At 35.8% G+C, this 26,843-nt stretch overlaps 1 protein-coding gene across 8 annotated transcripts in view; it reads right to left on the bottom strand.

The window, feature by feature from the left end:
* ZNF438 (zinc finger protein 438) overlaps positions 1–26,843 on the bottom strand; it is a 213,857-nt gene that overhangs the window by 5,541 nt on the left and 181,473 nt on the right. The window lies entirely within an intron of this gene.

The following is a 26,843-nucleotide window of genomic DNA, read 5'->3' as shown; positions in this document are numbered from 1 at the left end:
ATAAGATGTTATTGTAATACATTTATCCAAATGTCAACAGTTCAAATAAACCCATTAAAAGCAACTCAAAGAAAAAAAATTAAAATGAGAAGGTAAATAGATTCAAAGAAATGTCCTATCTTTGACTTCACATTTCTTTCTCAGAATTCTTCTGGATTGAGGTTTCAATGTTCAAACAAGTCTTAGGGTAGGAATGGGAATTAAAGCACAGTGCCTAGCACATAGTAAGCAAAGTAATAAATGTTTGTTTCCTTCCTTAAACAATTGGTTTTGCAAAGATAGACTATGCAAGCACCCATTACCTAGGCCAAACCTTTTCTTCATGACCTACAAAGAGCACACTGTATTCACTGTGTCTTCTCTGAATTGTACTTTCCAAAACAGCTCGATCACTGTAAAATGTAAAGCCGTACCACAGATGCAATAGCCACCAGTGTGCAACAGCATAAAATGGACTGTCATACTCTGAAGGAACATTCATCCTTTGTTCCATTCAAGGTCATACCATTTGGCACAATGGCAACACAATTTGTTTGCACAGTGGAAGAATTCCAGATTGAAAGCTGGCCTTGTTTCTATTTCCCCATATGACTAGTGAATTTCTCTTGACACTTTTCAAACTGCTTCTGTATGCTTTTGCAATTAAATCGCTAGGCTCCCCCTAACTCCATCACCATTTTAAAATGCCACAAAATACTAAACAATATATAAAGACAGAAAACATTCTCTAGCTCATACAATTAAAATACACAAACTCTCTAAGATTTACAGGGACATCTAGCAACTAGTTTCTAGTCTCCTTAAAGGAAGGCAGCATTGTCCACAGGAAAAAAGATTGGCCTCTAGTTCTGAACTGTCTTTCCTAATCACTAACAGTATGAATTTGGCTAAATCACTTAGTCTTTCTGAGTCTCAATTTTTCATATGTAAAATGGAGATAGTGTGTTAACTATATCACAGGTTGGTCATGAGGAAATACATGTGAGTTTTTGCTATTCTAACAGGTTCCTTCCTTAGCCCAATCTCATGTAGAGAAAAAAAATACAGACAAAGACTCATACTGGAATTAGAGGCTTGTGGATCCACAATCAAATTCCTCCCTGGGGTGGAAACCAGAATTAGGAAGTAGTTTCTTGTCAAAAATCCTTGAAGGAAATGGTATTGGATAAGGAATTTCATCTGCATTTGTAACTCTGGACAATGTACATGTTCAATGCCTTTCTTTTTGGATTGAAGCATTCACTTATTTCATTCTACAGTTTGATAAATTGAGTGTTAAGTAGGCTAGGGATATCTGTCACAGTCTCTATATAGGGGCACTGCTATATTTAGCTGAAATACTGGATTGTCTGGACTATCTCAAGTTGCTAGGTGCAATGAGTAACACTGAACTCATGATATACCTTAGTAAATGCCACTTTGGATTTCCAGAAATCAACTATGTGGGATATGGAGAAGAAATGGGTATGTAAGACCCGCGCGACACAAAACAGAACTTCTGAGGAGAAAGTTCTTATAATTAAAAAAATGAGACTGGGTCACTTTGCAGGGAATTTATGGGGCAACAAGGCCATGTTTTCCAACCAAGTAGATTCATGACCTGAACAATCTCAGAAGGGTAAATCAGATGAAATTATCCGTGTGCCAGAAAAACAAGAAAAGCTGAAATAGAGTGATTTCTCTACTTCTTTTGAGAGCTCCAGACTTTTTCCTCATAGTGACTGCTACCTACAACACCAATCTGGGCACACTGCTATTAGGAAACCATGAAAATGGAAATTTTTTTATTTCTATCTTGAGAAAAACCAGGTTGCCCAAAAAAGTAACATAGAGGTTTGAAAGAGACTTCAGAAGGCCTTCTGAGGGCTGGTCCCCTGACCCAATCCAATCTTAATTAATTGTTTCTTCTATCATATTACTGATTATATACTGATTTAGCCTTTGACTGAAAATCTTTCCCAGGAAGGGGTTTTTAGGGAAATTTCCTGGGATAGCTTCATTCTAATTTTAAAAAGTTCTTTTTGCCAGGAAGTTGTTCCCTTAGGGCTAAATCTTCCATTCATTGCTACCCCAGGGACTAAGCAGAACAAATAAATCCAGTCCCTCTTCTCTGTGAAAATTCCTCATATATTTAAAGATGATTATCATAGTCACCCCTGAAGCCTTCTCTTTTCCACTCCAAATATCCCTAGCTTTTTTCACAAATCCTCATACAATATCTTCTCAAGGCCCATCATCTCTGAAAGAACAACATTCTTTCTAAAATGTGGCATCCAGAACTGAACACAGTATTCCACATGTCACTTTATCAAGGCCAAGCACAGCTGGACTCTTGACTACTTATTTCTTGACATTTTGCTTCTCTGAATACAGCCTAAAATCATCACATAAACTTTCTAAACTGCCAGAGCATATTGTTGGCTCAAACTGAGCCAGCAGTCTACTAAAACCCACAGGCCTTTTTCAGATAAATTGCTACCTATCCATGCCTCCTCCTTTTGAAGTTAAATTTTCAACCCAAATGTAAGACCTTACATTAACCCCCTATTAAATTTCATGTTACAATTGGTCCAACATGTTAGCCTAAGCAATTATTGGATTCCTACTCTTTAATGCAGTATTTGAACCATCCCTCCTAGCTTTACAAATTTCATACTTCAAAAGAGTAAGCTTTATGCCATTTCTGCCTTTATGTTCAATCTTAAAACAACAGAAAAAGGTTGAGCTGCAAAGGACTAATTAGAGTTTCATTGGGCTTTTCACTAAAAAGCTCTTTCCAAGCCATTAGTGACTATTTTAGGGGTACTATTGTTTACTCATCCCAAAAACATTTATTAAAAAAAAATTTTTTTTATCAGTGAACATGCATTTATTAAGTCTTTCCCTACTATGTGCCAACAGTTATATTAAACACTGGGAATACAGAGGGAGAAAAAATTGAAATGTTTCAGCCATCAACAACTTATATTCATTATTCTCCTTTATACTCAAATAGGACCAAAATGACACCACAATGTTAGGGTCAATTTACAGTGTGTTCAAATGCGGCTTCTCAGACCAATTTACATCAGAAGGCTCTACCACGGGTTGGACACAGTCAATATGAACATTTGGAATGGACATGTCTCTAAATTTGTCCATTTCATGTTCCTTTTGAACCACTATTCTTTTGCTTTGCTGACAGAGCACAGTGCCTTCTTTGAGATGGGTATTCCATGCTGGAGAATCCTGTGGCAGTGACTCCCATGTCTCACAATTGATATCAAAGTTCTTCAGAGAGACTTTAAGAATGTCCTTGTATAGGGCAGATAGGTGGCTCAGTGGATTGAGAGCCAGGCTTAGAGATGGGAGTTCCTGGGTTCATCAGATATTTTCTAGCTATGTGACCCTGGGCAAGTCATCTATCTCTTATTGCCTACTCCTTACCACTCTTCTGCTTGGAACCAATATACAGTATTGATTCTAAGATAGAAGGTAAGTTTTTTTTTTTTTTAAAGAATGTCCTTGTATTGATGGCAGCACAAAATAAACATAAGTTGGTTACAGTGGCAGGGAGTAAACTGGAGTATCAGAAAAAAAGCCTCTTGTGAGAGGTGACTCAGCTTTAAAGGAAACAAAGAGTTCTGGGGTCTCCAGAAGAGATAAAGTGCCTTACATATGTGAAGGAAAGACTGTGCAAAAGGCTGGAGAGAGGAGATAAAATAGCATGGGGGGCAGATTAAGGTGATCAGCTTACTTGGAACATAGAGTGGTGAAAAGGAGTAAAAACCCTTGAATAAAAAAACAAAGTAAAACAAAAATATATTTAGATATACTCTCGTTACAGGGTGCTTTCTTTCAAAGATGTAGCCCTTCTATAGGATAGGTGAAATGCAAAATTGTTCTCCTGCATTGGAAAATTGTATAAACTGTGTCTTTTTGCCCATCAGAGATTTTGTGCTTTTTCTTTAAAATGTACCATTTATGCCAAATATGTACGATGAAGATTTTTGGCATTAAAATTTATTGTACAACGTGAATGAACAATGTAAAATTTGATCTAACTTGCTTTGCATCATGGTGACTCTTCTGTATATACCAATAAACTTTATATAAACAAAAATTCATTTTCTCTATTTCAGTGATTTTGGGGTCAGAGAGTCCAAATCCATACTTAATACATTTGTAAAATATTCTGTTTCTTGTATATTCATTGTATGTTGTCTTAAATACCCTTTTGTTCTATCTCCTTAGGCCCAATGAAGGTCTCATGTTGTGGTAAAAGTACTAATTTAGTTTCAGAACATCTGAACTTGGGCAAGTTGTTTCACCATTATGATCAGTTTTCTCTAATGTAAAATTGGAGCCAAAATGAACACATTGTTTTTAAAGGTCAGATCCAATGGGAAATTCATAGACAATTGGCCATAGACCAGGCTCTGGTAAACTTAGAGCATCTCATGTCATATATTTCTATATTCTTTCTCATATTAGAGATGAATGAAATTGAAGTGAGACATGAACAAAGCTAGAAAGGTAGTAAGCATAAGAGACGAGACTTGACCCCAGCTCCTCTAACTCCAGAGCCAGCGTTCTTTTCACTATATCATGTATTGTTATAATAGCTCTAGAGGATACAAAAATTACTAAAGTAAGGACCCTGGCTCTAAGAATGACAATTTATTAGGGAGGAGAAATACAAACTAGAAAATAGTTGAAGACCATATATGGAGTACTACATAGAACAATGTAGTTTCTAAGAAGAATAAAAGTTTAGAGAAGGCAAAAGTAAACAGAAGTTGGAATAATTTTGGTGAAAGCTTGTTGAAAGACATTGGCTGAATAATGAAGGATGAGTAGGATTTGTGAGAGACAGTAAGGGATCTGACCAGATCAGAGCATGTGGAGAATAAATTTAGCAAATACCTCTACTAATAATAACAGTATTTATAAAGCATTTGTGCTTTATCATTATAGCATTTTACAAGTGAGGAAAAAAAGGCAGATAATGGTTAAGTGACTTGCCCAGGGTCACACAGCTAGTAAGTGTAAGAGGCTATATTTGAATTTAGACCTTCCCATCTTAGGCTCAGCACTCTATGCTTTATACTATATAGCTTTTTATTATGAAATGAAGTTTAGATCTGATAAAGTAACTAACAGGAACTTGTTATTTTTGTTTTGTTTTGATTTTTTCAGAAGAGTGATGTTTTAGTAAGAAACTTTAGTTTTAGTTAGAAGCTGTGTTTTAGTAAGTTAAACTAGCAGCAGATATGCAAGATGTATCAGAAAAGAAAGACTAGGGAAAAGGGAATGAGATGTGTATATGGTTGGTACATGAGGTAATGAATATCTTGATTATAATGATGGCAATGAGATTGGTGATTATTGCAAAAGTACCAGGGTTACAACCTATATGTCATCCCCATCTTTTTCTGACTAATCTTTCCCCCAATATTTTGCAAAGGTGTGCTGATTTCACTTTTGTAATAAGTCTTATACATACCACTTTTTTTCTTGTTTACACCTGGTTTATTCTTTGATTTAATTGATTAACTTAATGCAGAGTCCAGGCAAACTTCACTCACACATAAATGAGGAAACTGAGTCCAGGAAAAAGAAGGCTTTCTTTTTACCCCCAAAGAGCATATAGTGGCACTCAAGCCTAGAGTTTAGGTCTTTTGGGTCTCATTTAGTACTCCACATTGTATGCTATTAGGTTAGGTCACTCAGCAAAAATCTTTCCTGAACTAGGAAAACACAGATAGATGTCGATGATGATGATGATGTTGATGATTTTGTTGATACTGATGATGCAGTGGATGATGATGATGTTGGTGGTGTTGTTGTTCATGATGATGATGATGATGTTTATGAGAAAGATGATGATGATGATGATGATTGAATTTGGTGTTTTTCCTTCAATTTTAACCTTTCTGACCTTTCCCACTGTGATGATTAAAATTTTCTTGGAGACTGTCTCCAACCTCTTTCACCTTTCCATTGTACGAGTCTTCTCCTTCCCTTCCTCATTTTATTTCTAAGTGTCCGTCTTGATTCTACCCCCCAAAAAACATTTAATTGTACTGTTATCTAGTGTACATCTTCCCAACCTGTCCACAAAAATAGCATGGATATCTTTGTCAAATACTTTGCTGAAATCCAGGGAAGTTATATTTATAGCCTTCTCTTGTTCTACTAGCCTAATAACTGTCAAAAAATAAAATGAGGTCAATCTGACAATGATCTGTTCTCAGAAAAAAAATTCTAGGCCTTTGTCATCATTGTTTCACACACACACATGTGACATTTCTTCCTAAACATTTCTAAATTCCTAAAATTTCTTCCTCTAAGTATACTTCTAGCTACCCTGATGATAACAATTTTTAAGAGTTACCAATATCATATTTTCTTGTGGGAATACAAATCATTTGAACTTATTGGGTCCCTTAAAACGTTTTTTGTTTGTTTTTTCCCTTTCCTAATTATCCTTTGGTTATTCTTTTGAGTTCTGTGTTTGGGCATCAAATTTTTTGTTCAAGTCAGATCTTTTTTTTTTTTTTTATGAATGCTTGGAATCTTCTATTTTGTTAAATGACCAAACTTTGCCCTGCAAGAATATAGTCAATTTTGCTGGGCAGTTGATTCTTGGTTGTAGACTGAGTTCCCTTGCTTTCCAGAATATCATATTCTATGCCTTCCAGTGTTTCAATGTGAATGCAACCAGGACCTATGTTATCCTAACTGTGGTTCCATGATATCTGAATGGTTTCTTATTAGGAGTTTGTAGTATCTTTCCTTGGTCTGGTAGTTCTTGAATTTTACTATCATTCCTGGGCATTGTCAATAGGAGATTAAATGCAAGAGGTGATCTATGGATTCTTTCAATCTCTACTCTCTTATTCAAGAATATCAGGACAGTTTTCTTGGATAATTTCCTGTAGAATATTTTTTTTTCTTTTGTCAGGATTTTCAGGTAGTCCAATAATTCTTAAATTGTTTCTTCTGGATCTATTTTCCAGGTCTGTAGTTTTATCAAAGAGGATGTTTCATACTTTCCTCAATATTTTCATTCTTTTGATTTTGTTTTAAAAACTCTTGCTGCCTTGTGAAGTCATTTGCTTCTAGTTGTTGGATTCTAATTTTTAAACACTGAATTTCATCTCTGGCTTTTTGGTTATCCTTGTTCTGGTTTGATTTTCTTTGTAGGTCATCTTTCACCTTCTTTGCCTCATTTTCAAGCAGGTCAATTCTGGCTTTCAAGACACTATTTTCTTGTGTTTTTTTTTTTTTTTAGTTTTTAAAACATTATTTTATTTGGTCATTTTCATACATTATTCATTGGAAACAGATCATTTTCTTTTCCTACCCCCAACCCCCCGCCACCCCTTCCCTAGCCAAAGTGCAATTCATCTGGGTATCACATGTGTCCTTGCTCTGAACCCATTTCCTTGTTGTTGGTATTTGCATTAGAGTGCTCATTTAGCATCTCTCCTCAATCATGTCCCCTCAACCTCTGTAGTCAGGCAGTTTCTTTTCCTCGGTGTTTTTACTCCCTCAGTTTGTCCTCTGCTTGAGGATAGTTTTTTTGTTGTTGTTGTTGTTTTTGTTTTTTTTTTTATTCTCGTAGATTGCAGCAGGTTGTTCAGGGACATTGTAAAGCTATTACTGGAGAAGTCCATTACGTTCTCTTGTACCACAATGTGTCAGTCTCTGTGTACAATGTTCTTCTGGTTCTGCTCCTCTCACTCTGCATCAATTCCTGGAGGTCGCTCCAGTCTCCATGGAATTCCTCCAGTTCATTATTCCTTTTAGCACAATAGTATTTCATCACCAACATATACCACAATTTGTTCAGCAATTCCCCAATTGATGGGCATCTCCTCATTTTCCAATTTTTGGCCACCACAAAGAGTGCAGCTATGAATATTCTTGTACAGGTCTTTTTCCTTATTATCTCTTTGGGGTACAAACTCAGCAGTGCTATGGCTGGATCAAAGGGCAGACAGTCTTTTATCGCCCTTTGGGCATAGTTCCATATTGCCCTCCAGAATGGTTGGATCAATTCACAACTTCACCAGCAATGCATTAATGTCCCTACTTTGCCACATCCCCTCCAGCATACATTACTTTCCTTTGCTGTCATGACAGCCAATCTGCTAGGTGTGAGGTGATACCTCAAAGTTGTCTTGATTTGCATCTCTCTGATTATAAGAGATCTAGAACACTTTTTCATGTGCTTATTAATAGTCTTGATTTCTTTAACTGAAAATTGCCTATTCATGTCCCTTGCCCATTTTTCAATTGGAGAATGGCTTGATTTTTTTGTACAACTGGTTTAGCTCTTTTTAGATTTGAGTAATTAGACCTTTGTCAGAGGTTTTTGTTATGAAGATTGTTTCCCAATTTGTTGCTTTCTTTCTAATTTTAGTTGCACTGGTTTTGTTTGTACAAAAACTTTTTAATTTGATGTAGTCAAAATTATTTATTTTGCATTTTGTGACTCTTTCTAAGTCTTGCTTGGTTTTAAAATCTTTCCCTTCCCAAAAGCCTGACATGTATACTATTCTGTGTTCACCTAATTTACTTATAGTTTCCTTCTTTATATTCAAGTCATTCGCCCATTCTGAGTTTATCTTGGTGTAGGGTGTGAGGTGTTGATCCAAACCTAATCTCTCCCACACTGTCTTCCAATTTTCCCAGCAGTTTTTATCAAATACTGGGTTTTTGTCCCAAAAGCTGGGGTCTTTGGGTTTGTCAAAGACTGTCTTACTGAAGTCATTTACCCCAAGTCTATTCCACTGATCCTCCTTTCTGTCTCTTAGCCAGTACCAAATTGTTTTGATGACCGCTGCTTTGTAATATAGTTTGAGATCTGGGACTGCAAGGCCACCTTCCTTTTTTTTCATTATTTCCCTGGATATTATTCTTCCAAATGAACTTTGTTATGGTTTTCTCTAATTCAGTAAAATAGTTTTTTGGTAGTTCAATGGGTATGGCACTAAATAGATATATGTTTGGGTAGGATGGTCATTTTTATTATGTTAGCTCGTCCCACCCATGAGCAATCAATGTTTTTCCAATTGTTTAGATCTAGTTTTAATTGTGTGGAGAGTGTTTTGTAGTTGTGTTCATATACTTCCTGTGTTTGTCTCGGCAGATAGATTCCTAAGTATTTTATATTGTCTCGGGTGACTTTAAATGGAATTTCTCTTTCTAATTCTTGCTGCTGAACTGGGTTGGAGATATATAGAAATGCTGATGACTTATGTGGGTTTATTTTGTATCCTGCAACTTTGCTAAAGTTGTTGATTATTTCGATTAGCTTTTTGGTTGATTCCCCAGGATTCTTTAAGTAAATCATCATATCATCCGCAAAGAGTGACAGCTTGGTCTCCTCATTGCCAATTTTAATACCTTCAATTTCTTTTTCTTCTCTAATTGCTAATGCTAGTGTTTCTAGTACAATATTAAATAATAAAGGTGATAATGGGCATCCTTGTTTGACTCCTGATCTTATTGCGAAGGCTTTGAGTTTTTCCCCATTGCAGATGACGTTTGCTGATGGTTTTAGGTATATACTGTTTATTATTTTTAGGAAAGGCCCTTCTATTCCTATACTTTCTAGTGTTTTCAATAGGAATGAGTGTTGTATTTTGTCAAAGGCTTTTTCTGCATCTATTGAGATAATCATGTGATTTTTGTCGGTTTGCTTGTTTATATGGTCAATTATGTGGATGGTTTTCCTAATATTGAACCATCCTTGCATTCCTGGTATGAATCCTACCTGATCGTAGTGGATAACCCTTGTGATGCCTTGCTGGAGTCTTTTTGCTAGTATCCTATTTAAGATTTTTGCATCTATATTCATTAGGGAGATTGGCCTATAGTTTTCTTTCTCCGTTTTTAACCTCCCTGGCTTTGGGATAAGTGCCATGTTTGTGTCGTAAAAAGAATTTGGTAGACCCCTTCTTGGCTTATTCTGTCAAATAGTTTGTATAGTATTGGGGTTAAGTGTTCTTTGAATGCTTGATAGAAGTCATTTGTGAATCCGTCTGGACCTGGGGGTTTTTTCTTAGGGAGTTCTTTGATGGCTTGTTCAATTTCCTTTTCTGATATGGGGTTGTTTAGGTAATTTATTTCTTCTTCTTTTAGTCTAGGCAATTTATATTTTTGTAAGTATTCATCCATATCACTTAGACTGCCATATTTTTTGCCATATAATTGAGCATAGTAGTTTTTAATGATTGCCTTGATTTCTTCTTCATTAGAGGTGAGGTCTCCCTTTTCATCTTGGATACTGTCAATTTGGTTTTTTTCTTTCCTTTTTTAAATTAGACTGACTAGTACTTTGTCAATTTTATTTGTTTTTTCAAAGTACCAGCTTCTAGTCTTATTTATTAAATCAATAGTTCTTTGACTTCCAATTTTATTAATTTCTCCTTTGATTTTTAGGATCTCTAATATAGTCTTCATCTGAGGGTTTTTAATTTGTTCACTTTCTAGTTTTTTTATTTGCATGCCCAATTCATTGACCTCTGCCCTTCTTAATTTGTTAATATATGAACTCAATGATATAAATTTCTCCCTGAGTACTGCTTTGGCTGCATCCCATAGGTTTTGAAAGGATCTCATCATTGTCGTTTTCTTCAATGAAGTTATTAATTGTTTCTAAGATTTGTTCTTTAACTAGCTGGTTTTGGAGAATCATATTGTTTAATTTCCAATTAATTTTTGATTTATCTATCCATGTACCCTTACTAATTATTATTTTTAATGCATTGTGGTCTGAAGTTGCATTTATTATTTCTGCCCTTTTGCACTTGTTTGCAATGATTTTTTGCCCTAGTACATGGTCAATTTTTGTGAATGTACCATGTACTGCTGAAAAGAAGTTGTATTCCTTTTTGTCCCTATTTATTTTTCTCCATATGTCTACTAACTCTAATTTTTCTTAGATTTCATTTGCTTCTCTCACCTCTTTCTTATTTATTTTTTTATTTGATTTATCTAGTTCAGATAGGGGAAGGTTCAGATCTCCCACTAGTACAATTTTTCTATCTATTTCATCCTTGAGCTCCTCTAGTTTCTCCTTTAAAAATTTGGATGCTCTGCCATTTGGTGCATATATATTGAGTACCGATATTTCCTTGTTGTCTATACTGCCTTTTATCAGGATGTAATTACCCTCCCTATCTCTTTTAACTAGATTTATTTTTACTTTGGCTTTATCCGATATCATAATTGTTATTCCTACCTTCTTTTTATCATTTGATGCCCAATAGATTTGGCTCCATCCTCTTACTTTCACCCTATGCGTATCTACCTTCCTCATGTGTGTTTGTTGCAGACAGCATATGGTAGGATTTTGGATTCTAATCCACTCTGCTATTCGCTTGTGTTTTATGGGTGAGTTCATTCCATTCACATTCAGAGTTGCGATTACTAGCTGTGTATTTCCCAGCATTTTGATTTCTACTCCTGGTCCTGCCTTTTCTTCTTTCACTATTTCCTTCTATACCAATGTTTGTTTATAGTCAGTCCCCCTTTCCCCCCCCCCTTATTTTACTTCCCTTTCTACCCCCTCCCTTCTTATTCCCTCCCTTATTTTCTCCTGTAGTCTTTTTAAAATCCCCCCCCTCCCTCTCCCTCCCTTGTACTGCTTCCCTCCCCACCAGTCCGTTTTTTACCCTTCTGCTCCCCTATAGGGCGCAAATCTATTCTCTTCCCCAATGGATTGGATTGTTCTTCCCTCTTTGGGTCAGTTTCAAAGTACGTAAGAGTTGAGTATTTCTTATCTCCAACCTCTTTACTCTTCTAGTGTATCGATGTTCTCCCCCACTCCCTCCATAAGCTTCTTTGTGACATATACATTTACCCCCATTTGTTTCTTTTCCCATTTCTTTTAGTCATAACCTCTTTTCTTTTTTAGTTCTGGTCATGTATATATATGTACATACACATGTATATGTATTTATGCATGCATATATCTATATACCTATTTATGTCTTGTCCTTTCATACTATACAGTTTCTCACTGTTCCTTCTGAGTGTAATTCTTCTAGCTGCTCAGATGATAGCAACAGTTTTTAGGAGTTACTAATGACCTCTTTTCTTATAGGGATACATATCATTTTAACTTATTGAGTCTCTTAAAAATTTTTTGTTGTTGTTTTGGTTTTTTTCCCCTCTTTTTTAATTACTTTTTGATGATTCTCTTGAGTTCTTTGGTTGGACATCAAATTTTCTGTTCAGGTCTGGTCTTTTATTTATGAATGCTTGGAACTCTTTTGTGTTGAATGACCATACTTTCTCCTGTAAGAATATAGTCAGTTTTGATGGGTAGTTTATTCTTGGTTGTAGACCTAGTTCCCTTGCTTTCCAGAATATTGTATTCCATGCCTTTCGGTCCTTCAGTGTGGATGCAGCCAGATCCTGTGTTAACCTCACCGTGTTTCCATGGTATCTGAATGGCTTCTTCTTGGCAGCTTGTAATATCTGTTCTTTCACCTGATTGTTTTTGAATTTGGATATAACATTTCTTGGTGTTGTCAGTTGGGGATTAAAAACAGGGGGTGATCTGTGGATTCTTTCAATCTCCACTTTCCCCTCTTTTTCTAGGATCTCGGGACAGTTTTCCTGGATAATTTCCTCTAGTATCATGTCCAGGCTTTTTCTTTTGTTGTGGTCTTCTGGTAGTCCAATTATTCTTAAATTATCTCTTCTTGAACATTTTTCTAAATCATCTGTTTTGTGAATGAGATACTTCACATTTTCCTCAATTTTTTCATTCTTTTTGTTTTCTTTTATAGTGTCCTGCTGCCTTGTGAGGTCACTTGATTCTAGTTGTTTTATTCTGGTTCTTAAAGATTGGATTTCATCTCTGGCTTTTTGGTCGTCTTTTTCCTTCTGGTCTGATTTTCTTTGAAGATCGTCTTTCATCCTCTTTACCTCGTTTTTTATCTCCTTTGCCTCATCTTTCATCTCCTTTGCCTCATTTTCCACCTGGTTGATTTTGGCTTTCAAGACACTATTTTCTCGTTTTAGTTCAAGTGCCTCTGTTTCCAGATGACTTATCTTAATTTTTAAGTTCTTTTCCCAGTTGTCAGTTATTTTTTGAATTGTATTTTGAGTTATTCCAAAGCCTGTGTCGAATTTGCTGGAATTTCTGCGTTTTTCCTTGGTGTTCCTTGGTTCTCCTCTGTTCCATTTGCTCTTTGTTCATTACCTGGATAGAAGCTGTTGATTGTAATATCTTTTTTCTTTTTCTGTTGTTTACTCATATTTTTTTCCTCCTTTCCCCTCTGTCATTGGCTGTAATCTTGCTCCTCTGATTATTTGCTGGATCTGTAGGTTTGGGTTATTCTGTCCTGAAGGGGCTTCTGCTCTGCTCTGCTGATTGACTAGGTTAGGCTGATGGTACTAATGCCCTGAGGTCAGATCTTCCCCAGCTGGCACCAGAAGGTAAGGGTGTAGGTGCGGAGGCTGAAGGGAGTAGCTTCCCATCCTGTTATCAAGGTATTCTGTAAGGGTTTCAGCCTGTACCCTCAGAGCATAGTCAGCAAGGCTCTCAGTGGAGTCAGTGGGAGAGGGGTGTTGGAGATTGAGCTTCCCTGGCCTCTAAAGGCTTCTTATCTTCCCTATTGATAGACTAGATTAAGCAGGGGAAGAGCTGATCTGTGGAGCTGGATGTGCCCTGAGGCCAAAAACCTCTAGAAGTAGAGGCCCAAGATGGAGAGTAGTGGTTGTGACTAGGCTGTCCTCCCCTAAGTGCTTCTCCTCCAGCTGCCTCCTTGCTGGCTGTGGTTAGAGCCCTGAGCCTGTCACAGCTGTGGCAGCAAGGTTCTCCCTCTGGAATATCATCCTTACCTGCCCTGAGATTCCAATGACCTCTAGATACTCAGCATAGTAGGTGGGGATCGGGTCCTGAGACCTTCCTTCCTTTTCCTTAAACCCAAGAATTCAGCCTTCTCTGCATACCTTTTAAGCTGAATCGAGCAGGAGGGTCCCCAGGCTCTGTCCTGTTGTTAGATATGTTTTTCTGTCCCCTTAAAGCACTTTGTTTTTAATTGGTATGGAAGGGTTTTCATAGAGATCTGGACTTTTGAGGTGTCTAAGTGGCCATCTTGATTCCCCTTCCCCCCCCAAAAAAAACATTTAATTGTACTGTTATCTAGTGTACATCTTCCCAACCTGTCCACAAAAATAGCATGAGTATCTTTGTCAAATACTTTGCTGAAATCCAGGGAAGTTATATGTATAGTCATCTATTGTTCTACTACCCTAATAACTGTCAAAAAATAAAATGAGGTCAGTCTGGCAATGATCTGATCTGTTCTTGATTTTAAAAAAAAAAACATTCTAGGCTTTTGTCATCATTGCTTCCTTTTCTAGAGATTTAATACCATTCATTTATATAGGATAATCCTAAAAATTCTAGAATATTTCTGAGAATCAAAATCAAATTCAGCAAACTATATGTTTTTCAGACTCCTTTCTTTTGCTTTTTATTGAAAACTGGAGCAACATTTGTTTTTGATGGTCTTGTGGCACCTTTACCATTTTCCATGATCTATGAAAGATTCAGAAATCACACCTGTAGGTTCTTACCATGCCCTTGTAGTGCTTCCTCTAAACCTGGTGACTTGATTCAGCTCACTACTGGATACCACTACCAGACCTTCCAGTCCAAAAGCTGTCTGCCTTGGCAGGAAAACTTTGTTATTTCAATGAATCTATTGTGATAATGTGGTCAATTCATTTGTACTTGCCTTGTCAATAATACCTTATGAATTCTCCACAAGTGGTTACCTAAGATACTGGGAATTTTCTTTTGGTTTTCTTGATACGGTATGGTTACAAAGGGAGTACACAGATTTTCCATTGGTTACCCTTTTCTCTCACTATGTATCAGTTCATGTTTTCTCTTCTGTTCATCTATTTCTCAAGTAATCCCAGACTAAAATGTTAACAGGAAATGTTTGTTGTTGTTTAGTAATTTTTTTTGTCAAGTCTGACTCTTCATTACTCATATGGGGTTTTCTTAGCAAAGATACTGGAATGGTTTGCCATCTCCTACTCTAGGCAATTTTATAGATGAGGAAATTTAACAGGGTTCAGTGACTTGCCCATGGTCACATAGCTAGTAAGTGTCTGAGACCAAATTTGAACTCATGGAGATAAGTCTTCCTGACGCTGGGCCAGGTACTTTTGGTTAACAAAGAAATAAGAATACAATACAATACATGTTAACTTGTGGTTCTTTTAAATCAACCTAACCTGCTGGGATCCATTTCTATATGAGTTTGACCTCTTCTTCCATACCACTTCTTCCTTACCATTTTTCATTTGTAATGAATTTTGTAGCCTATTCAGAGGCCTATATTGGGGCTTTTCTCAACTTCAGTTCTTTGGAGACTGGTATTTCATGATTTGCAACCATATAACATTTCTCAAAGAATCCAGATATTAATTAAATGGGCCTTTTTTTAGTACCAAGTTTGGGGTTGTTAGAAGTACTGCAGTTTTCCAAAAGAAATTCAGTTGTCTATGTCTGCCCATTCCCAAACCCCAAACTTTACCATCCTCTGTGGCATCTAAGAAAGATACTGATGGACTAGCTTTAGGTTTATCCTTCCAATTTCTAATCATAGACTGGACAACTTATATACTTCATTAACTTGGTTTTTCCTGTGTAGTTAGTTTAGCTAAACTTTTGAGTAACTATTAACTGCACTCAGGAGTCAGCAGTATTCTGGGGATTTGACACTATCTACATAAATCATAAACAAGGGTATCTGGAGGAACTAATTATTATTATTATTTTTAAACCCGTACCTTCCATCTTAGAATCAATACTGTGTATTGTTTCTAAGGCAAAAGAATGGTAAGGGCTAGGCAATGGGGGTCAAGTGACTTGCCCAGAGTCACACAGCTAAGAAGTGTTTGAGGTCAGATTTGAACCCAGGACCTCCTGTCATTGGGCCTGGCTCTCAATCCACTGAATTACCCAGCTGCCCCCAGGAACTAATTATTTATACAGGGATTGTTTCTTCCAATTGGACTATGGTTGAATATCCTCCATGACAGTGATAAATGTCATTGGTGAAGATATGTCTCCTTGTTTTATGCCTTGGTCAGTAATAACACAAAAACTGAATAAAATTATTTTGCTGTTAGAAATTTCAAGGAATCTTTATGATTTTGATAGGAAACAAGCTATTGGAGGAGAGCATTTAAATGGCATTTTGCTTTTCCTCAGCAAATGTTTTTCTATAGTAAACAACAAGCACAGTAAGATCTTATATCCTTTTCATATTTTAGTTAAATGTATGACTGAAAACATGTAGAATGATGTAGGATATTCTTTGTAAATGCCTATTTCTATTCATGCTTTTGTCAAAAATATTCCCTCTTTACATTTGTATAGGTTCTTCTCATAAAGAATTTGTAGAAGAAAGAACAGTAGACATATGGATTGTTAGTTATCAATACTTTCTTAATTACTCTTATCAATAAGAATAAGGTCTAAGGTCTCTACTCCCTAAAAACTTTGCTGTCTCCCTCTTTTCAGACACTACAGAAATTAACTGCTCACGTCCCTCAAAACTGTTGTCCTCTACTTAGTCTATTTCAGCTGCTTTTCTCATCTTTCTTTTCTTTAGTGAAATTTCTACTTCCTAATGTTGCAAGGCTACCTGGGATGGTTCCATTGTCATTGATGGGGAAATATGGGTTGTCACAAAAATCTTTACAGATTTTTTCCCTTTTTCTCCCCCTCCCCACCCAGTTTGTCCTCCTTTCAGTTTAATTCTTAATTATTCCAGTGAAGATGTGGCTTAACTGGGGTCTCTCACCAAACATTTTTTAAACTTGTTTTCTTTTCCCCTACTTCTCACTATTTTATGAAGTGGCAATGCTTATAATATTCCACTATCTCTTTCTGTAAGATTTCACAAATGAATTTATATTCTAAACTAGATTTGCCTTTGCCTATCAAATCCCACTCCTTGGAAAAGAGATCAAGTATTTGCTGTCAAAGCAGTTTTCTAGGTTCTTTAACTTTATTGTAGCAAAGAATTTACATCGGTTAAACTCTTTAGGAAAATATAAGCATCCATGTGCATATGTACTCTTTTACCTATTTCCCATTTTTCAGGAACAATAGCTAATTTAAATATATCTGGTTGGCATCACTTTTAATTGCTTGCCATATCTTATTTTTCTCTAAATTTGGGATTGATTTGTGTAGCAGTCCGCCCCCTAGCTATGGGCAAGGGGAAAAACAGTATGTGCAGATTGCTCAGTCTTGGGCATGCTCAGTAGTGCTCATGGCTGGGAAGGCCTCTGACCCTTGACCCCAGCTTCTCCCAGGTTAGGCAGGAAAACAGGTTTCTTTGTTCTCACCTGGTTAAGAGAAACCACACCTATGCCTTGTCATTAACCAATGAGAATCATCCCTATGTACTGTGTATATTTGCATATCAAAAACTATATCTAGCCCAGCAAGCTCCGCCTTCGCTCTCTCTGCTCTCTGCTCTCCTTCTCTTTCAGGCTACCTGATGGCTGTCCTTGCAGGAGCTTGGCCTCTGGCCAAGCTCCATCTTTAATCTTTCTCTATTCACCTCTCTGACCTGCGTGGAATGGATCTCAGGACTGGAAAAGCCTACAGAATTGGTCCTTTGATCAGAGCTTAGCTGTGGCTCATTGATAATTAATAAAGACTCATTCTGACCACCTCATATCTCTAATAGGACTCCGTCACTTCCCTCGTGGTATCAAAAACTTCTATCCTGTCTCTATCTTCCTACCTTGTGGCTTCTCTCACCTCTGAGAGAACCAACAATTTGGATCTTTGCTTTAACAAGACAACGGTCTGTCTAGAGAGATTGATATTTTAAAATAAACCCTATATTAGAAACTAGTAATTTTCTCCTCTACCAGAATATAAACAATTTCATTTTTCATGATTACTATTCAATGTTTGCCAAAATCAAAACCTTTGTATTCTCCTTTAAATTTAAAGAAAATACAATCTAGAAATGTGTCCCTACTATATGCTCTCCAAGGCTGTTCCCTCTTAATTTTCTTACTCTTGAAGCATGTTTACCAAAATATTTTTGCCATTTTTTCTTATACTGACATCTGCATTGAAACATGTTGTTTAGGTTTGGATTGGCTAATCAAGTTCTTTGTAAACTTTTTCTACTTTCTTTTTGCAAAATTGTCTTTCTACTGGGAAAGTGAATTACCTTTTATTTATTTGGTATACACTTCTATGTGCACATGTTATATCTCTTAAGGGAATTTTAAGTTCCTCAAGGGCAAGATCATATTCCTTTGTTTGAGAATTTACCATAGCCTATCTTACCTATGAATCGTTCTGAATCTTTGAAATCTGCTTTTCTTAAGTATAGGGAGTATGTCAGATCATGCCCAACTTTTTTATTCTTCTCTATCATTTTCCCCAGAGTATCCATCATTTGTACTTAAGCAACTAGTACTTCCTTAATTTGTCTTTTCTTCAGAAAGATTATTTAATAATTATCTGGGTTTTGGATAAAACCAGGTCTTAAATTTATAGCCAAGAATTTACCTCTCGGACTGATCATTAAGGTACAGGACTTCCAAATGAACATTCAGCATGTTTCTGGTCATGAGACTATTTTGGCAGATGCTTTATGAAAACAACATTATGGATGTCAGAGATTAGCCTGAACTAAACATATACTGTGCTCCAAACTTCTATTATATTAATAACTTTGTTTTTAAGGAGAGGAAAGAATGGGCAAACAACATCGTTTTAACAAGTGTTTACACACTCATCAGTTAATATTTTAAAGAAACAAAAAGAATCTAAGGTTTGTCATCTTGTGCTTTCCAATTTTTTTTTACTATATACCCCATCAGTATAAAACATAAGTATGTACACTTAATATACTGATATTTGCTTCCTTGCAATAACAAATATTTGTATAAGACTTGAAGGTATACAAAGGCCTTTACAAATGTTATCTTATTTTGATCCTTATCATAACCCTACAAAGTATTACCTCCATTTACATATACAGAAACAGAGGCTCAGAGTGATTAAGTGACTAACCCAAGGGCACACAACTAGCAAGTGATTGAAGCAGGATTCAAATTTGGGCCTTTCTGACTCCAAATACAGTATGCTAGTTTCGAAACTACCTGTATACAGTTTCTGAGACAGTTTGATAGTTTAGAAACTAATGAATAATAAGGTACGTGAAGGAGGGCACAGCCAAGATGGCAGCTTAGCAGCAGCAGAAGCTGGAACCACTCTGAGAATTCTCTCAAATCAACCTTACAATAGCGCTTCAAAACAACTGGGGTCACAGAATCAACAAGGGGGTGGATTGAGGTGACTCTCCAGAGGAAAATGCCTGAAAATATAGGCAGAGAGGGTCTCTTTTCATAAAATAGGGGGAACTTAAAGTGGAACTGCACACAGAGGACTATAGACCATCACCACCCCCAACCTATTGTGACAGGTTTCAAACCTGTCAACTTTGAGATCCCAGAACCCTGCCTAGACCAATAGCAGAGCACCCCATGCCCATCCCTTGAATTCCCAAGCTCTGGCATATTCCTGCAGTGAGGCCCCAAAGTCCAAAGCACTAGGCCTGTCAAGCCTGCAGTGAAACCTCTAGCCCCAGGACAAAATAGCTCACAGTGCTCTGAGTCTTACAAGCCAGAAAAGCTACCCTCCCACTTTCTCTTCCCTGCCCCCCAAAGACTGGAAAAATGAGCAAATAGCAAAAGAAATACCTAACCATAGAAAATTTCCATGGAAATAAAGAAGAGCAAGACACAGACTCATTAGAGGATAATGAATTCAAAGCAGCTGCATGTAAAACTTCAAATAAAAATGGAAGTTGGTCTCAGCCACTGGAAGAGCTCAAAAATGAATTCAAAAATCAAATGAGAGGTGGAAGAAAATTGGGGAAAAGAAACAAAAGTAACTCAAAAAGAAAACAGTTTAAAAAGCAAAATTGGTCAAATAGAAAAAGAGGGACAAAATCCAATGAAGGAAAGAATTTCTTAAAAAACAGAATTGACCTTGTAGAAAAAGAGTTTTCCATAAAAATTAGAATTAAGCAAATGGAAAAGGAGGTTCAAAAAGTCCTGGAATAAAATGTCTTTAAAAATTAGAAATGGGCAAATAGAAACTAATGACTTTATGAGACATCAAGAAACAATAAAACAAAATTAAAAGAATGAAAAAATGGAAGAAAATATGAAATATCTTGTTGAAAAAAACTAACCAGAAAATAGATCCAGGAGAGATAATCGAAAAATTATTGGACTATCTGAACATCATGATAAAAAGCTTAGACATTATGAGAAAGAAATTATCAAAGAAAACTGCCCTAATATTTTTAAATAAGAGGGTAAAATAGAAATGGAAAGAGTCCACAGATCACCTCCTCCAATAAGCTCCCAAATGAAAATTCCCAGGAATCTTATAGCCAAATTCAAGAACTCCCAGGTTAAGGAGAAAATGCTGCAATCAGCCAGAAACAAAAAATTAAAATATCATGGAGCTCCAATCAGGATTACATGGGATCTGGCAGTTTCTACATTGAAGGATTGGAAGGACTGGAATATGATATTCTGGAAGGCAAAGGAACTGTTGTTTACAACCAAGAATCACTTGCCCATCAAAACTGACTATATTGATTTAGGTGGAAAAATGGTCATTTAATAAATGAAGATTTCCAAGCATTCCTTATGGAAAGACCAGACATAAACAGAAAATATGATGTCCAAATATAGATTTCAAGAGAATCATAAAAAAGGTAAATAAGAAACTTAGTATGATCAAATTATTTATATCCTTATATGGAAAGATATTTGTAACTCTTAAAATTTTTATCATTATCATAGTAGTTAAAAGTAGTATACATAGACAGAGCATGTAGTAGTAAGCTATTTAGGATGATATGCAAAAAATATCATGGGGTGAAAAAGAAGATTACACTGAGAGAAATGGGAAGAGAGGAATAAAATGGGGTAAATTATATCACATAAAGAGGCAAGGGGGAGAAACTATTATAGTGGAGGGGAGGATGAGGGTGGTGACAGGCAATACTTAAACCTCATTCTTATTAGAACTGGTTCAGAGAGGGAATAACAGCCAGACTCACTGGCATATAGAATCCTATCTTACCCTATAGAGAAGCAGAAGGGCTTTGAATAGGGTGGGAGAATTGGGGGGGGGGTAATTAAAAGACTATATTTATAGAATATAATAGGAGGGGAATAAGAAGTGTGGTGGTAGAAGGGAAATATTACAAGGGAGGAGGACTGGGGAGAGTGACTAAAAGCAAAACACTTGCATATGAAAGGAGAAGTTGTATGATTAAAATGAGGAAAACAAGATGGAGAGGAATATACAGATGGTAATCATGACTGTGATATAAATGGGATGAACCCACCCATAAAATGGAAGCATACAGCAGAATGGATTAAAAACCATAATCCTATTATATGTTTTTGTATTTGAGGCAGGTAGACACACAGGGTAAAGGGAAAGGAATGGAACAGATTCTATTAGGCTTCAACTGAGATAAAAAAAGCAAAAGCAAAAGCAGCAATCATGATCTCAAAGTTAAAGCCAAAATAGGTTTGATTAAAAGAGATAATGATGGTAATTACATCTGATAGAAAGTATTATAGACAATGAAGTGATACCAGTAATATATATATGCACCAAATCGTATAGGCTCCAAATTTTTAAAAGAGTAACTAAAGGATCTTAAGGAAGAAAGCAACAGTAAAACTATACTAGTGGGGGACCTCAACCTTTCCCTATCAGAACTGGATAAATTTAACCAAAAAATAAAAAAGAAAGAAGTAAGGGAAGTGAATGAAATAATCTAATTCTTTCAAAAGGGTTTGGTCAAAGAACAAATTATAGAAATGACTGATGATTTCATTAAAGAGAATCACAATAAAGAGACAACATATCAAGATTTGTGGGATATAGTGAAAGCAGTATTTAGGGGAAAATTTATATCCCTGAATACTTTTATCAATAAAGCAGATCAATAAATTGAGAATGAAACTGAAAAAAAAAACCAGAAAAAGCAAATTAAAAATCTCCAATTAAAGACTAAATTGGAATTCCTAAAAATAAAAGAAGAAATTAATAAAATTAAAAGAGAACTATTGAACTAATAAATAAGACTAGGTCTTAGGAAAAAAACAGATAAAATAGATAGAGCTTTGGTTAATTTGATTTAAAAAAGGAAAGAAGAAAACCAAATTACCAGGATCAAAAATGAAAGGGTGAATTCATCTCCAATGAACAGGAAATTAAAGCAATTGTTAGGAACTATTTCACCCAATTATACGACAATCCGATGATCTATGTGAAATGGATGAATATTTACAAAAATATACATTTCCCAGATTAACAGAAGAAATAGAATACTTAAATAATTCCATCTCAGAAAAAGAAATTGAACAAGACATTAGTGAACTCCCCAAGAAAAAATCCCATGGACTGAATGGATTTAGAAGTGAATTCTAACAAACATTTAAAGAACAATTAGTCCCAATACTGTATAAATTATTTGGCAAAATAAGCAAAGGAGTTTTACCAAATTCTTTTCATGACAAATATGGTGATGATCCCTAAGCCAGGAAGATCAAAAACAGAAAGAAAATTATAGATCAATTTCCCTAATGAATATTGATGCAAAAATCTTAAATAAAATACTAGCAAAGAGACTACAGCAATGTTTTAGAAGGATTATTCACTATGACCAGGTGGAATTTATACCACAAATGAAAGACTGGTTTAATATTAGGAGAATTATCAGCATAACTGACCATATATCAATAATCAAACTAACAATCACATATTTCAATAGATATGGAAAAAGCCTTCGATAAAACACAACACACTCATTTCTAGTAAAAACACTAGAAAGCATAGGAATAAAAAGGCCTTTTAAAAAATAATAGGTAGTTATCTATCTAAAACCATAGCAAGTATCATCTGCAATTGAATGTTAGCTTTTCCAATAAAATCAAGAGTGAAGCAAGGATGCCCCTTATCACCATTGTTATTTAATATTGTACTAGAAATGTTAGCTTTAGCAATAAGAAAAATAAATTGAAGGAGTTAAAGTAGGCAATGAGAAAACTAAACTATTACTCTTTGCAGATGATATGATGGTATACTTAGAAAATCAACTAAAAACCAGTTGAAATAATTAATAACTTTAACAAAGTTGTAGGATACAAAGTAAATCCACATAAAATTATCAGCATTTCTAATATTTCCAACAAAGTCCAGCAGTGAGAGTTAGAGAAATTCCATTTAGAATAACTCTAGACAATATAAATTACTTGGGAATCTATTTGCCAAAACAAACACAGGAATTATATCAATACAATTACAAAATACTTTTCACACAAAGTTAGATCTAAACAATTGGAAAAACATTAATTGCATGGGTAGGCTGAGCTAATATAATAAAAATGACAATTCTTCCTAAATTAATTTACTTATTCAATGGCATACAAATCAAACTACCAAAAATTATTTTATAAAACTAGAAGAAATAATAGCAACTCATCTGGAAGAACAAAATATCAAAAATATCAAGGGGACTAATGAAAAAAAAAAAGCAAAGATTCTGGCATAGTAGTGTCAGATCTCAAATTGTACTATAAAGCAGTAGTCATCAAAACAATTTAGTACTGGCTAAGAAATAGTGTAGTCGATCAATTGAATAGATTACAGGTAAATGACTTCAGCAATCTAGTTATTTGTTTGTTTTTTTTAACTCTTATCTTCCATGTTGGAATCAATACTGTGTATTGGGAAGCATCTGCGGACAAATTTGAACCCAGGACCTCCTGTCTCTGGGCCTTACTCTCAATCCACTGAGCTTACCCAGCTGCCCCCAGCAATGGAGTTTTTGATAAACCCAAAGATCCTAGACTTTGGGATAAGAACTCACTATTTGAAAAAATTGCTGGGAAAACTGGAAAACAGTATAGCAAATATTGGGAATAAATAATATCTTACATCATATACCAAGATAAGGTCAAAATGGGTATATGATTTGTACATAAAGGATGATATAAGTAAATCAGGGAAACATAGGATAGTTTACCTGTCAGATCTAAGGAGAAGGGAAGAATTTATGACCAAAGAAGAGATAGGAAACATTACAAGATATAAAATAAAAATATATATGTAAATATATATATATATGGGGTGTATGGGGTGCTCAGGGAGGGGTAGTATCTCTGGCAGGGAGGGCTTGTTGTGCCCTCCTAGGGCAGCTCTCCAGCCTCTGAGCCTCACCTGACACCCAGCTCTTACTTATGGCTCCCAGTAGCTGCTAGCATGCAGCAGCGGCCACACCCCGGGCAAAGGCTTCGACAGGCCAGCTAAACCTTGTGAGGGTAGCCATCGGGTCGTAGACCCCTGGTGAACCAGGACTTTGCTCACCCAGCATGTGAAGACTGCTTCGGCGGAACAAACCAATAAGAAGGTTCAACAGCTGAGAGGGCGATGCAGCAAAGCACTGTGGAGTGCTTAGGGCGTGTTGGAGCACAAAAGACAACAAGGCCATCCAATGCAGCTGAGGAAGTCTCCAGGTGTAACGACTTTTCGTGCCAATGGACCCAGGCTTCCAATGCCAAGAGAGTGGGACTGTCGCTGTGCAATGACTTTCCCACTTAAATCTTCATGCACAGGTGTCTTTGTGCACAGAAACACACAAAGACAATCATCATCCTCTGTTACCGAGAGACTACTACCGACCTATCTATCTATCTATCTATCTATCTATCTATCTATCTATCTATCTAATTTAAATGCTTTTGTACAAACAAAACCAATGTAACCAAGATTAGAAGAGAAACATCAAACTGTGAAAAAATTTTTATAACAATTTCCCTCTGATAAAGGACTCATTTCTCAAATACATCAAGAACTAAGTCAAATTTATAAGAATAGAAAGTCATTCCCCAATTGACAAATGGTCAAGGAATATGAATAAGCAATTTTCTGATGAAGAAATCAAAGCTATCAATAATCATATGAATAAGTATTCCAAATCCCTCCTGATTAGAGAAATGGAAAATAGGAAAACTCTGTCACACGTAACAGATTGGCCTATGTGAAGGTAAAGTGATAAATGTTGGAGAAGATGTGGTAAAATTGGTACTCTAATGCATTGCTGGTGGAATTATAAACTGATCCAATTATTCTGGGGGGCACTTTGGAATTATGTCCAAAGGGGTATTGTAAAAATTAAATCTCTAATAAAAATATTATATTTTAAGAGATTTACTAATGATCATTAGAAATCAAGGAATAAAGAAAATACAAAATAAAGACCACATGCCCATGGCTGATCAGCCAGTTCAACCACCTGCCTTAACACCACCAAGCTCGGGACTGGAAGTATAGAGATGAGATCTTCCACGTCCCTGCCTAATATACCCTATCTACAGGAAGTACATAATGACGAGAAGTCATTAGGTTCCTGGGAAATGTAGTTCTTTTTTTAGGGTAACAGTTTCAATTATACAATATAAAACAATCCATACCCTTTGATCCAGTAATACCACTACTAGATCTGTAAACCAAAGAGATAAAAATAAAGGGAAAAGGACCTACTTGCACTAAAATATTTATAGCAGCGATTTTTGTGGTAGCAAAGAATTAGAAATTGAAGGGATATCCATCAATGGGGAATGGCTGAACAAAATGTGGTATATGATGATGATGGAAAACTATTGTGCTAAAAGGAATGATGAGCAAGATCATCTCAGAAAGAGCTGGAAAGACCTACATTAATTGATGCAGAGTGAATGAAGTAAGCAAAGCCAGGAGAACATTATCCACAGAGACTGATACACTGTGTGTGGCACAATTGAATGTAATGGGCTTCTCTACTAGCAACAATGCAATGATCCAGGACAATTCTGGGGGACTTATGAGAAAGAATGCTATCCACCTCCAAAGAAAGAGCTGCTGGAGTCAGAATGCAGATCAGAGCATGCCATTTTTAACTTGCTTATTTGGGTTTATGTTGAGTTTTGGTTTTATGATTATTTACTCACAAAAATGAATAATATGGAAATGTTGTACATGTAATACATGCACAACCCAGATTGAATCATTTGCCAGCTCCAGGAAGGGGAAAGGAAGGAAGGGAAACAAGTTTAATCATATAACTTTGGAAAACTTATGTGGAAATTTGTTATTACATGTAATTGGTAAAAAAAAAAGGTATGTGGCTGAATATGCTTTATTATTTTTTAAAGTATTGTTTGAACATGGTGATATGGCATTTGGAAGCCTAATTCTATGTTCAGTTTATTTGACACTTGATTTTAATGGTTGTTAAAATATGCCTCACAAAGATATGTAGAACAATCTAACAATTGTGAAAAGATTTTTATTAAATATTGACTAATGATCAGTCAGAGCAGTTTGTGGCACAGTGGATAAGTCTTGAACTTGGAGTCAAGAAGTCTTAAATTTGACACTTTCCTCAGACTCTCTGGGATGAGGCCCCCCTAAGCCTTTGTTTCCTTATCTGTAAAATAAAGATAAGAATATGGGCTTGTTGTAAGGATCAACTGAAAGAATATCTGTAAAGTGCTTTGTTAGCCTTAAAATGCTATATAAATTCTATAGCTCTGATAATTATTAATTGTTCTTACAAACTATTCAGGTGTGTGTGTTTCTATTTTTCATAAGTTAGTTCAAAAGCCACTGAATCTCTTCATCTAGATTCCATTTAAAAAGTTGTTTCCAAGTTTTAAAAGTGTGTATATGTGATTTTTTTACAAGTGACAAGCTT

Source organism: Monodelphis domestica, chromosome 5, assembly GCF_027887165.1.
Source record: "Monodelphis domestica isolate mMonDom1 chromosome 5, mMonDom1.pri, whole genome shotgun sequence".
In the NCBI taxonomy this organism is placed as follows: Eukaryota; Metazoa; Chordata; class Mammalia; order Didelphimorphia; family Didelphidae; genus Monodelphis; species Monodelphis domestica.
Note: the sequence above shows the minus strand (reverse complement) of the source record. Positions and strands in the feature narration are given on the sequence as shown.